Source organism: Megalobrama amblycephala, linkage group LG23 (assembly GCF_018812025.1).
Source record: "Megalobrama amblycephala isolate DHTTF-2021 linkage group LG23, ASM1881202v1, whole genome shotgun sequence".
Classification (NCBI taxonomy): Eukaryota; Metazoa; Chordata; class Actinopteri; order Cypriniformes; family Xenocyprididae; genus Megalobrama; species Megalobrama amblycephala.
In genome coordinates, this window is record NC_063066.1 from 13599436 (window position 1) to 13612203 (window position 12768).

The window sequence follows — 12768 nt, forward strand, 5'->3', positions numbered from 1 at the left end:
GATGTGTTTGCCTGACTTGTGACTATTTTGGCAATTCTTCTACATTTAAAAAAAAATAATAATAATGAGAAAGGAAAAGATTTGGGTTTGACCAGTAAACTTTTTTTTTTTTTTTTTTTTTTTTTGCCAAATCTGGAGTGCAGTTTCATGCTTTTGTGCATCTTTGGATTAATGCAAAAATAATCAAAAACATTCTTGTACACTTTTTGCAAGCTGAGTGCTTGAATGTGTATATGTGTGCTTGAATATGAAAAAAACAACCCATCATGCATTATTCATCAACCTGATATGGGGTAGTCATCAGAATGAGAGGCACACTGTTGAATTATGAATATGGAACACATCACTGCATGATTATCATTCAGATTTGACTTTAAGAGGTTAAGTATTTAGTCTCCATGACTGAGGTGAATTGAACGTGATTGCATTGGTTTCTTGAAATGTGTGATTTTTCTTGGGTTTACTGGACAAAGAAGTTTTTACTTGTCCACCATGACTCCATATCCAAGTAAAACAAGACAGGTCAAAGTGCCAAAGCTGTAGAATAACTTCAGCCGGTTTTAATATTAATAGTACAACTCTTGCAGAAGGCTGAAAGGTAAAGCCAACAGACAAAAGTTTGACTTCGCAGGTAAAGTTTGAGGTTTTGTTTTAAGAGCAGATGTTCTAAGTAAAAGGAGAGTGGTGCACACTGATAAGATGTCTAGAGTTTTAAATTAAATTTCCGAACCACTTTGATGTGTATATATTTAAGTGAAAGCTATATTTGAATTAAAAAATAAAAAAAAACATTTAGCAACTGAAGACATACAGATTTGGTTCAAAGATTTTGGTCTGCCACCAGATCTATAATGTATAATACATAAGGGGTCAAAATTTGGCTGTATGCTTAGCTTGGACCATTTCCCGATGTGAGCCGTCAGCTCCAGTCCACTACAATTTGGAGCGGTTAAGGCCCGGGTATTCCTATTTCCTTCGTTCCGCTCCGTGTCGCGCACAGTTGAGCACGCGAGCCTTTCAAAGATACTCCTTTGTCCTTGAGTGCGGAAAGACGCGTCCATGGTCATAAAAATTCGGCTGCACGCGGCCACTGTTCAGAGAGTCAAAGCTAGTCCACAGTCTAGTAAACGTATCTTAATTGCGCCGACTGAAAACACACGAGAAACACCATGAGACAGGAGAGACTCGTACATTGCAGTACTGAACACTGGACGGTCCATGCATGTGGATTTGGATAATACAGGTAATCGCTTTGATGTAGGGATGCTCATATTGACCGATTAACCGTTAACAGTTAGTAAGAATTTTGACCGATTAATACTATCAGTTGAACGGTTTTAAAAGAATTTTTTTTAAAGTATTTTTTCCTACGTTTTTTTTTTTTTTTTTTTGCTGCAGAGTTTAAAAAAATGTGCTATATATATCACAATTAAAAACTGAACGCGTCTGCTCAATTCAGCCGAACGAGAGTAGCAGCACAGATCAGCAGTGAGAGTCAGAGTTCATTGATCATTGCTCGACCAGTTTTTACTTTCAGTTTCTGTAGTGAATAGGCCTTATTGACTAGAGTGTGAGACTTCTTCATCCACATAACTCTCACGCAAAGTTTGCACATTGATATCCATGATGTCCATTGGCTCGCCTTCATGGCTTAAAATGGAAATATTTTCAATATTGCAACATGATATTTTTCTTTATCACCACTTGCTCGCAAAATGATGGACAATGATTCATAAATCATGCGTGTCATATCCCGTGATAAGTAAAATTAAGTAAATTATTAAATAAATTAATAAATAAACAACAAGCAAACTTAAAACTTAATATATATATATATATATATATATATATATATATATATATATATATATATATATATATATATATATAGGATATATACCTATTTAAATATATATGAATAATAACTCATGCAGACAACAACTGAATACACACAAACTTTCCAACACTTTGCTGCATATACTTCTCGTGTTTTTTGTGTCCACAATTCCCTGGCCTGTTCAAAGTTCACAGCGAGCCCACAGGCAAGTCACCGGAGCTCACACCATTCAATAAGTTATTAATACTTGATGCCAGCGGCCCCTGTGCATTATTTAACAATAAATGATAACGGCTGCTCCATTATAGATTAAAGGAGAAGGGCTGCCTTTTTTAATCACATTTCGAAAGGCCACAGGAAAAGAACTCCATCAGAGACAAAGAGGAACAGGAAGTGCTGTTCATGTCTGTGGAGTCGAAAGGCTGTCAGTTGAATGTGCATGTTAGGATCCATGACCTTTCACCTTCATGCAAGTGATCGTTGAACTGATTGAACTGATTAGCTACAATAAGTGAATGGAATATTTGCATTTGTAGGTCTTCCTGCAAAGGCTGAAATGAATACAGGTCTCACAGTCATCCAGGAAGATCTTACATCTCAACAACAGAGGGAATAGATGTAAGATCAAACAGATCAGAGGCCTCTCTGATCATATGGTATGTTCAGAGTGTTCCGAAAGCAAGAGTGTATTCGATGTAATATTTACAGGTGCCTGTCTATTCAAGCAGACAGTGTTCCTGGATTATTGTGGTCCTTGATGATTGTGATCCATTTATTAAGGGGTTGCTGTTCTCATTCACATGACTGTAGCATCACATCACATTTATACAGCAGCCACAGCAAGTATTTGGATGCTATGGAAACATAAACATACATGAATATTGTTGTATTTAAATAACAAATGATCAAACAAAGTGGCATCTGCAAACAAATTGTGTTCGACCTTTTCTTGGAACTAACTTTTTAGTTTCATTTTTATTGTATTTGAGTGCCCACGAACATTATAGAAAGTGATGATTACTAGTCTAAAACATGAGACTTTCTTTAAGCCCAAGCTTTCTGAGCTGGGGATGTCAATTAAAAATGTATGGCAGAAATAATTTGTTATTGATCTTAAAGGTGCCCTAGAATGTTCTTTCACAAGATGTAATATAAGTCTAAGGTGTCCCTTGAATGTGTCTGTGAAGTTTCAGCTCAAAATACCCCATAGATTTTTTTAAATAAATCTTTTTAACTGCCTATTTTGGGGCATCATTAACTATGCACCGATTCAGCGCGCGGCCCCTTTAAATCCTCACGCTCCCCGACCCCGAGCTCTTGACTATAATACAGTGCATAAACAAAGTTCACACAGCTAATATAACCCTCAAATGGATCTTTACAAAATGTTCGTCATGCATACTGCATGCATGCATCTGATCATGTGAGTATATTTATTTGGATGTTTACATGTAATTATGAATGAGTTTGAGGCTATGCTCCGTGGCTAACGGCTAATGCTACACTGTTGGAGAGATTTATAAAGAATGAAGTTGTGTTTATGCATTATACAGACTGCAAGTGTTTAAAAATGAAAATAGCGAAGGCTCTTGTCTCCGGGAATTCAGTAAGAAACGATGGTAACTTTAACCACATTTAACAGTACATTAGCAACATGCTAATGTATTGTCCATGATGTATTGTCCATAATGTATTGTAGTATTGTCCATGAAATTTTAAAAATGCAATAAACATTAATTTAACAACATTAGATGTAACATAAAACCCTAATGTACATAACTGATTAGAAAAAAATGAGAAAAACTAAGAAGAAACAGAGTTATTTCAACGAAAATATATCAAATGTGAAGTGTCACGCAGGGAATTGTGGGAATGTCAATTTACGGTTTTTCACTGTAAATTTTACAATGAATTGTTATTTTTCACTTCCAAAAACTGTGAATTTAACTGTATTTTACCGTAAAATTACATTAAATGTACCGTTAGATCTATTACAGTTATTCACCGTATATAGTACGGAAACTTTCTGTAAACCAATTGACAGTTTTTCACCGTAGCATTTTTACAGTCTTTTACTGTTAAAATCACGGTCATTTTTTACAGTGTAGCTGCATGAGAATAAGATATGGATAAAACATCAATTACACAGATATTATGCATAATTTGTTACATTATGGGCCTGTTTACACCTGATCACTTCATGCATTTTCACTGATCACATAGCTATCCAATTGGGAAAATACCAGGTGTAAATGCCCTCCGAAACGTATTCGAGATGGATTTAAATCCGATCACTCAAACCACTTTCAGTCAAAACTGAACAAGTCTAAATGCATCTGGTTGTTGAAACCACATATGTAAATTTTACTTCTCCCAAAAATGCTAAAAAAAAATAAATGTGTGAGAGCGTGTTTTAGGCTATATGACGTTATAGCCAGATATGACAGTGCTACTGCAATACGCATTGCTGCAGATGAGCAGCTGAGTATCTCTTCAGCAAATTGACACACAAACTGCCGCAAATGAAACTAAAAGTAAGTCATAGACGCTCAAAACACAATCATCTTCATTAAAAGTAATGAGACTAAATGATCTTACCTGTGCTGTTGCCACGCACTCTCTTATTGCGGTCTTTGATGATCAATAAAATGCAGCTCATATTTGTTGCTTTCAGTGATGTGAACTCCAGTAAATCCGCATATAGCACATGAATTGAAGATCGGATTCATATCCGTTAGGGATATAGACACATTTATGTGGTGAAGTGTAAATGGAATCGTTTTGATAAATCAGATATCTGATCAGCAAAAATGCATGAAGTGTCCAGCTGTAAACAGGCCCCATGTTGCATAGCGCTAAACAAGTTTTTGGAAGGTCAAAAAGAGAGAGAAACATGAAAATGTCCAATAAGCCCAACCAAAATCACTTAAACGCATCGTATAAATACAATTTTCAAAATTAAGGCTTTAGTTCCCTATCAGTTTACACAGCTGTAGTTCATCACATCAACTATGGACATGTTCAATTAGCATTTGACAACCGGATGGTTTTCCAATAATTTGTCTTAAAGGGTTAGTTCACTTTAAAATAAAAATTACCCCATGATTTACTCACCCTCAAGCCATCCTAGGTGTATATGACTTTCTTCTTTCAGATTAATACAATCTGAGTTATATTAATAATCACCCTGAAGCTCCTAAACTTTATAATGGCAGTGCACAGAAAATACCTGTTTGAAACTCAAAAAAGTGCATCCATTCATCAAACGTACTCCACACGGCTCCGGGGTTAATAAAGGCCTTCTGAAGTGAAGCGATGCGTTTGTGTAAGAAAAATATCCATATTTAACAAGTTATAAATTAAAATATCTAGCTTCCGCCAGACCGCCTACGGGATTCTACTTAGAAAGAAAGTGTAATGACTCTCGCTGTTCAAAACACTTACGCTATATCCTACACCTTCCATATTCAACTTACAAAACAAGCTATGCTTTTGTCATAAGATAAATATGGAAGGCAATCTAATCAGGGTGATTATTAATATAACTCTGATTGTATTCATCTGAAAGAATAAAGTCATATACACCTATGGCTTAAGGGTGAGTAAATCATGGGGTAATTTTCATTTTAAAGTGAACTAATCCTTTAAAAGTCCCATGGCATGAAAATTTCACTTTATGAGGTTTTTTTAACATTAATATGAGTTCCCCTAGCCTGTATATGGTCCCCCAGTGGCTAGAAAAGGCGATGAGTGTAAACCGAGCACTGGGTGTTTTGCTTCGCATTTGAGAAAATGAAAGCTCAGATGGCCCAATCTGGAATCTTCCCCATATGTCATCATAAGGGAAAAATGTAACCTCCCCTTTCTCTGCTTTGCCCGCCCATGAGAAAATGAGCTACTACTGTGAGATTAAAGCACAATATTTTTTTTTTCCTCAAGAGACACATCATGGCTTGCAAACGCTATTCAATATAAAATATGTAAACAGATAAATGATGTTGGCATGGTAGCACATTTTCCACAACGGCACCTATCCAAAAAGGTATTTGAAATAATGGCAGAGGACTGATTTAGTTGAGCTGGTTAGTTTCTATAGCTGATAATTGTATATATAATATATATACGATAGCAAATCAGAGCAACATGAAGAGCCAACAATGTAGGCTAGCATTAGCTACATGATAATAACTGTAACAGCATACATAAACCAACTAAAGTACCCTATATCCAGACACAATGTTTTAAACTAACCATTCGGAGATGTCCTGCGGTAGCCGCTGAGTTGCAACTTCTTCATCCGGATCAGATTCTGGGTCAAACTGAAAGCTTGAATGACTGCATGTCTACGAGCCATTGGATACATCCACTGTCAACATTAGCGCATGGTACCTTAGCCCAATGGTTCCCAAACCTATCCTGGAGGACCCTCATCTAACACACCTGATTCAACTCATCAACTCATTGGTAGAGACTGCAAGACATGAAGTAGGTGTGTCAGGTAAGGGCGACATACAAAATGTGCAGTGCTGGGGGTCCTTCAGGACAGGTTTGGGAAACACTGCGGTAGCCGCAAGCTGGTTAAGGCCACACCCACCCTCCTCCTCCCAACATCCACCCACCTTGCCCCGCCTCTCTCCTCCTCATTAGCATTTAAAGCTACAGACCCAGAAACGGCACATCCTGAGGAAAGCTCGTTGTGGGACTGGCTTGTAGTGGCTGAAATTCTGCACCAAGGCTGAATTTCGGGAAAGAGACTTCAGATACAGTACTAGGGACCACTTAATCCTATATAAAAGCATCCAAAAAGTAGCATGTCATAGGACCTTTAAATTTAAACAGTGTATAATTATAAAATAAATAAATAAATCTTTCTTTCAAACAAATACCTTGGTTTGGTATTTTGCTATCTAATGCAATGGCATCAGTGCGACTTCACTGTCCAAATACTTTCTGTGGGCCACTGTAACTGCTAAGGTAATTATTTTACAGCAACTGATCATTTCCATTAAACAGCAAAATATGAAAGAGATTTCACGAAAATATAAATTATGACATTGATAGCTACCTCCAGGTTAGGTGTAAAGTTGAAGGTAAACTAAGCCTCTTCAAAGCTAATGATCTCTTTACAGGAGCCACTGATGTACAGAGCGTGGGTTTGCATTCAGAGTATTCAAGTCTGGCCTGCTGCATTTTAAGTGTGAGACCAAAGACTTATTCAAAATGTATGCTTGAAGGGTTGAAGGACTTTTATTAGTCTTGCACGCTTATTCTCAGAGAAAGATTCAGTAAGTCTTCTTTCTCCTACTTTTAAAGTAAGTCCTTTCTTTGTTTGCTGAAAATTCTGTCATTCCCCTTCTATAATGGCCCAGAAGTAATGCCAAGGTATTCTTTGCTCGAGAGTGTGTAATTGCTCTTCATGGGAGCGTGGTGCTGTTGTAACTGGAGGCTAATGCCGAACTGACCTGTTCCGTGCCATTTCGGTGTCAGCTTCAAGCCGTGTTTGAGCTGAGAGGCGTGACACATTCACAGGACTCTTTGAGGGCTGCTGCATTGCTCATTCAGGGGTGCTTGTCTGGGGGGCTGTGCTGACTCGTGAACTACCGGCTGCCAGCTTGCATTTTAAAAAATTCCAGGGGCTCAGAGAACATTAACCAAACTACTTATGAGTGGAACACAGAAGCATCATGCCCATATATATATATATATATATATAGTTATATATATGGGTTATATATATATATATGTCGGTCCACACCTGTAAGAACTTAGTTCATCTTTGGAACACAAATTAAGATATTTTTGATTATTTGCGTCGTGTTGCTCACATGATCAGCTTTGGCCAATACTGAGCCGGTGTTCGGACGTAAACATGGAAGCCTTTACTGTGCTTACTGCATCACCTGTATATGGATAATGACAGGAAAGATAAGAGATTGTTGAATAAAGTCATTTTTGTTTTGTTTTTGCACACAAAAAGTATTCTCGTTGCTTCATAAAATTAAGTCACGTCGACTGTTTTAACGATGTCTTTAGTACCTTTTTGGACCCTGAAAGTGGTGATTATATCGCTGTCTACTGTAAGTCATATTCGTCTTGGATTACATCAAAAATATCTTAATTTGTGTTCCGAAGATGATCAAAGGTCTTACGGGTGTGGGATGACATGAGAGTGAGTAATTAATGACAGAATTTTCATTTTTGGGTGAACTAACCCTTTAAAGTTTTTGGATAGTAATAACTTCCGATGGATTTGGTAACACTTGAGTCATTACTAGTGGGTTACCATGATCTTCACTTTACAATTAGTTATACATTATGCATTTTTCAAAATTAATTATGGACCATAGTAGTTCTTTGTAGTTCTCTGGAAGGTATGTAAAATAGTAGTTACTGATTAGCTAATAGTGAACTACCACATTCAACTGAGTATTATTACTCACTAATTAGTTAATCCAAGTTTCTTATTAGTTAATAGTAGTAACAAGAACATTAATAGTGTGTTACTCATTTGTTCCTGTGTAGTTATTCATTAATGATGGAACAGTATTCTAAAGTGTTACCTTTAAAGTGAATCACTGTTGATCATATACATTCATTACGCCCTAATAATTCTGCATTACTAAGGACTATTTTGTTAACATTAGTTAACACAAACTAACAATGAACAATACTTCTAGAGCATTTATTAATCTTAGTTTATCTTAATTCAGCATTTATTAAAACATTTCTAAAATCAATTGTCAGTCAAAAGTTAATGTACTATGAACTAACATAAACAATTGTATTTTTCATTAAAGCCCTGGAGCTGTCAAAATGTCTTTTACTGACAAATAAACGTGAATTTCTCTTTCCAGGTAATACAGAGAATGAGTAAACATTGTTAATTTACTGTACATATACCGACATTGTAAATACAAAGTGGATTGAAGTTACGCTTAACTAATGTTAAGAAATTAGAACTTATTGTAAAGTGTTATTTAAGTAGCAATACAGGTACATGACATTCAGTAATTACTGCCAACTAAAAGATAGATGCTACAATAACAGAACAGCCCAAATGCAATCAGTTTCTGTGCTACTTTGATTTTTGTAAAGGCCTATAACAGAGTGACTTGGGGAAACATATAACAAGACAGATCTCACAGTATTTAGAATAAGCACATAGATGACATCCCACTGTCCCTTAAGTGCATTTGAAGAAGTGTTGGCAAACCACCCTCCTGTTTTCACCCACATCCTCATGCCCTCGTGAGCTCTAACAGAAATGTTTTTTAAAGAAATGAGTTTTCAGCTTTAAACGACTTCCAAAACTCTTATTTTTAGTATATTCAAATAATAATTATTTTATGTTTTGGCATCTTAAACCACCAAAATATCAGGTGATGCAACAGACTATTTAAGCTATTTAATATGGTGTTTTAATAAGAAGAAATTCAAAATAAATTACTATGGCATAGTTTTATGTTTGAAACCTTTCATATAAACACATTTTATAAATATCAGTAGTTTGTGTGTAGTGTCCAGCAATTTATATATTTTCAAATGGTGGCACAACTGCAAACATGGGTCTATTGTTATGAACTGACAAGGTAAAGTATAATACATCAACCACAGGACCCCAGTTGATAGTTGTGTCAGTTTGAAAAGATCTCTCTAAAATACTAATAAAAATAGCTACTTTCAAGTATGGGTAGGTTGGTACACTTTCCATGCCAGGTGGTCCAACCAGTGTAAAACTGCTTTTTTTATCAAAACCTCTTCATTGTATTTAAAAATTCAATATAAGAACTTGCTATCATGAGCAAAAGCTAATACAGGGTTCCAAGTAGAATTCTCAACTGACTTAAGCTGATGATTCTTTTTGTATCAATATAAAACATGACTTTGTTGTTATTCAATCACAATCAATTACAGTGTATCTAACCAATCTATTGCACTGAAGCCTATTCCAGTTTCTATGTTCCAAATGTTATTTATTCTGTTTTTGATCAATTTACTACTTTTACTTCAATAGAGACTGTTGACTGAAACACATTTGTATTTTACTTTCATATGTAATAGAAATTAAAAAAAAAAAAAAAAAAAAATCCAGTAATCAGCATATTCCCTGTCATTATTAATCCTGTCATGTGGCACAATTGATATTCATCAGATTTAAACTCTGTTATTATTTAAACTAAATAATAATAATAATTAGGAACTGTTGACACTAAGGGTTACTTTGCTGAGATTTCACTTATAAAGCCGTGCACACACTTAACAATTGTAAGGCCGATTATGAATGTAAATTGTTCAAATTCCATGTGTAAGTATTTAAATCGGCTCCAGTCGCAGGAAACAATCGCTTGTATGTTGAGCACAGTCTTAGAATGTTTTAGCTAGTCGTTAAATGTGTGCCTGGCTTAAGTGTGTGTGTGTATATATATTTATATACATACACTTATGGTCAGTTATTTCAATATGAAATTGTGAAATTACTGAACCTAACCTAATATGGTCATTTTAGAAGAAAATTTCAGACGGCACTTGTACACACACATACATACATATACATACACACACACACACACACACACACACATACATATATATATATATATATATATATATATATATATATAACATTTAATTCATTAATACAGTTTATTCACTATAGTTTAAAAAATGGTAACAAGATCACAGAGTTAAACTGTGTCAGAAAAAAAAAATCTTAATTATGTCAGATAACATGGTCAGGTCAAAGTGTCTGAATAATTTTTGGGTATAATATGTCACAGTTTACTAACCAAAAAAAAAAGAAGTCAAAAAACACAAACTCATGAATTTCGATTAAAAAAAAAAAAAAAAATTTAAAAAAACTTTTAAAGCTTTATTTTTCATTAACCCGTCTACTATAACAAACCCATCGGTATATAACAATAATATAGTATGTTGTATTAATGTGCTTAGAACAAACTGGTATTGTGATCTACAGTGTAATATATCCTAATGCGTCACAATGAAGAGAATCAATGAGCCAAAGAAAGAGAGTAAATCTGTCTCCAAATTTTATCCACTACTACATCTGAAAGAAGTCTTCATTTGAGGTGAAATGAAAATAAATTATAAACAGCAATAAATAGAGAAAAAAAGTACTGTTGCAATATTTTAAGAAAAAAAAAATAGCAATATATTAACATATTTTTAATAAATATTTTACATTTAAATTAATAATATTAATTAAAATTACTACAATTTTATCCTTTCAAATAAGTTTATAAATTAAATTGTGAAAACTTTGTTTCATTTTGCATGTGTTTTATGTATATGTGACTTCAATATAATTTAGATGAAAATTAAAAGGCAAAAAAAAAAATGACTTTTTAAAATTACAGAAGTTATTCATTGAAAATTATAAACAAAAAAAAATACTAAACACTAGACAGAGATCATCTTTGTTAAAATAAGATCAGAGGTATACTTTAAGACAGTTCAGTGTTCCAGTAAGTCATTAGAAATTTAGATTTCAAAACAGAGAACGGACAAGGAGTGCAGGGAGTGAGTGCATTATATGGGGAGTGCTGACAATAGAGTCCAGGTGCAGGTGATCCGTGATGATGAGGAACTGACGAGGGAAGTGAGTGCAGGTGTGGAGAACAGGAGGATCATGGGATATGGAGTCCAGGGGAACAAGGGATCTGTAACAGTACTCCCCCCTCCCGGTAGGCGCGACCTCGCGCCGTAGATGGAGACACCGGGAGGGGGGGGCGGGCGCCCTGGAGACCTCATGCAGGTGCAGGGAGAGGAGCGGACAGGAACGGAGGTCTCCAGGGCGGATCCATGAACCATGGCGGGTCTTGAGCCGTGGGCAGCCATGGTGGGTCTGGAGCCGTGGGCAGCCATGGCGGGTCTGGAGCCGTGGGCAGCCATGGCGGGTCTGGAGCCGTGGGCAGCCATGGCGGGTCTGGAGCCGTGGGCGGCCATGGCGGGTCAGGTGCAGCGGGCGGCCATGGCGGGTCAGGTGCAGCGGGCTGCCATGGAGGGTCAGGTGCAGCGGGCTGCCATGGAGGGTCAGGTGCAGCGGGCTGCCATGGAGGGTCAGGAGCCCTGGTGGGCTCTGGCGCTTCCGAAACCCCGCCCAGGAGTTCCCCACCCACAGGTACCGGAACGGGTACTAGGCCCCCCCCCCAAAAAAATACATGGGGAATTTAAGGAAAGTCTTTAAAAGTCTGAGGAAGGGATTGTTTCTGTGGGCAGGAGTGGGCTTTAGGGCGGTGGAGCATGGAGCTGAGGGCTCGGCGGTGGTTGGAGCGGCTGGCTCGGCGGCGGCTGGAGCTGAGGGCTCGGCGGCGGCTGGAGCTGAGACTGGAGATACTGGCTCGGCGGCTGAGACTGGAGATACTGGCTCGGCGGCTGAGACTGGAGATACTGGCTCGGCGGCTGAGACTGGAGATACTGGCTCGGCGGCTGAGACTGGAGATACTGGCTCGGCGGCTGAGACTGGAGATACTGGCTCGGCGGCTGAGACTGGAGATACTGGCTCGGCGGCTGAGACTGGAGATACTGGCTCGGCGGCGGCTGGAGCTGAGACTGGAGATACTGGCTCGGCGGCGGCTGGAGCTGAGACTGGAGATACTGGCTCGGCGGCGGCTGGAGCTGAGACTGGAGATACTGGCTCGGCGGCGGCTGGAGCTGAGACTGGAGATACTGGCTCGGCGGCTGAGACTGGAGATACTGGCTCGGCGGCTGAGACTGGAGATACTGGCTCGGCGGCTGAGACTGGAGATACTGGCTCGGCGGCTGAGACTGGAGATACTGGCTCGGCGGCTGAGACTGGAGATACTGGCTCGGCGGCGGAGACTGGCGCTGCTTGCTCGGCGGCGGAGACTGGCGCTGCTTGCTCGGCGGCGGAGACTGGCGCTGCTTGTTCGGCGGCGGCGGCCGGAGCAGAG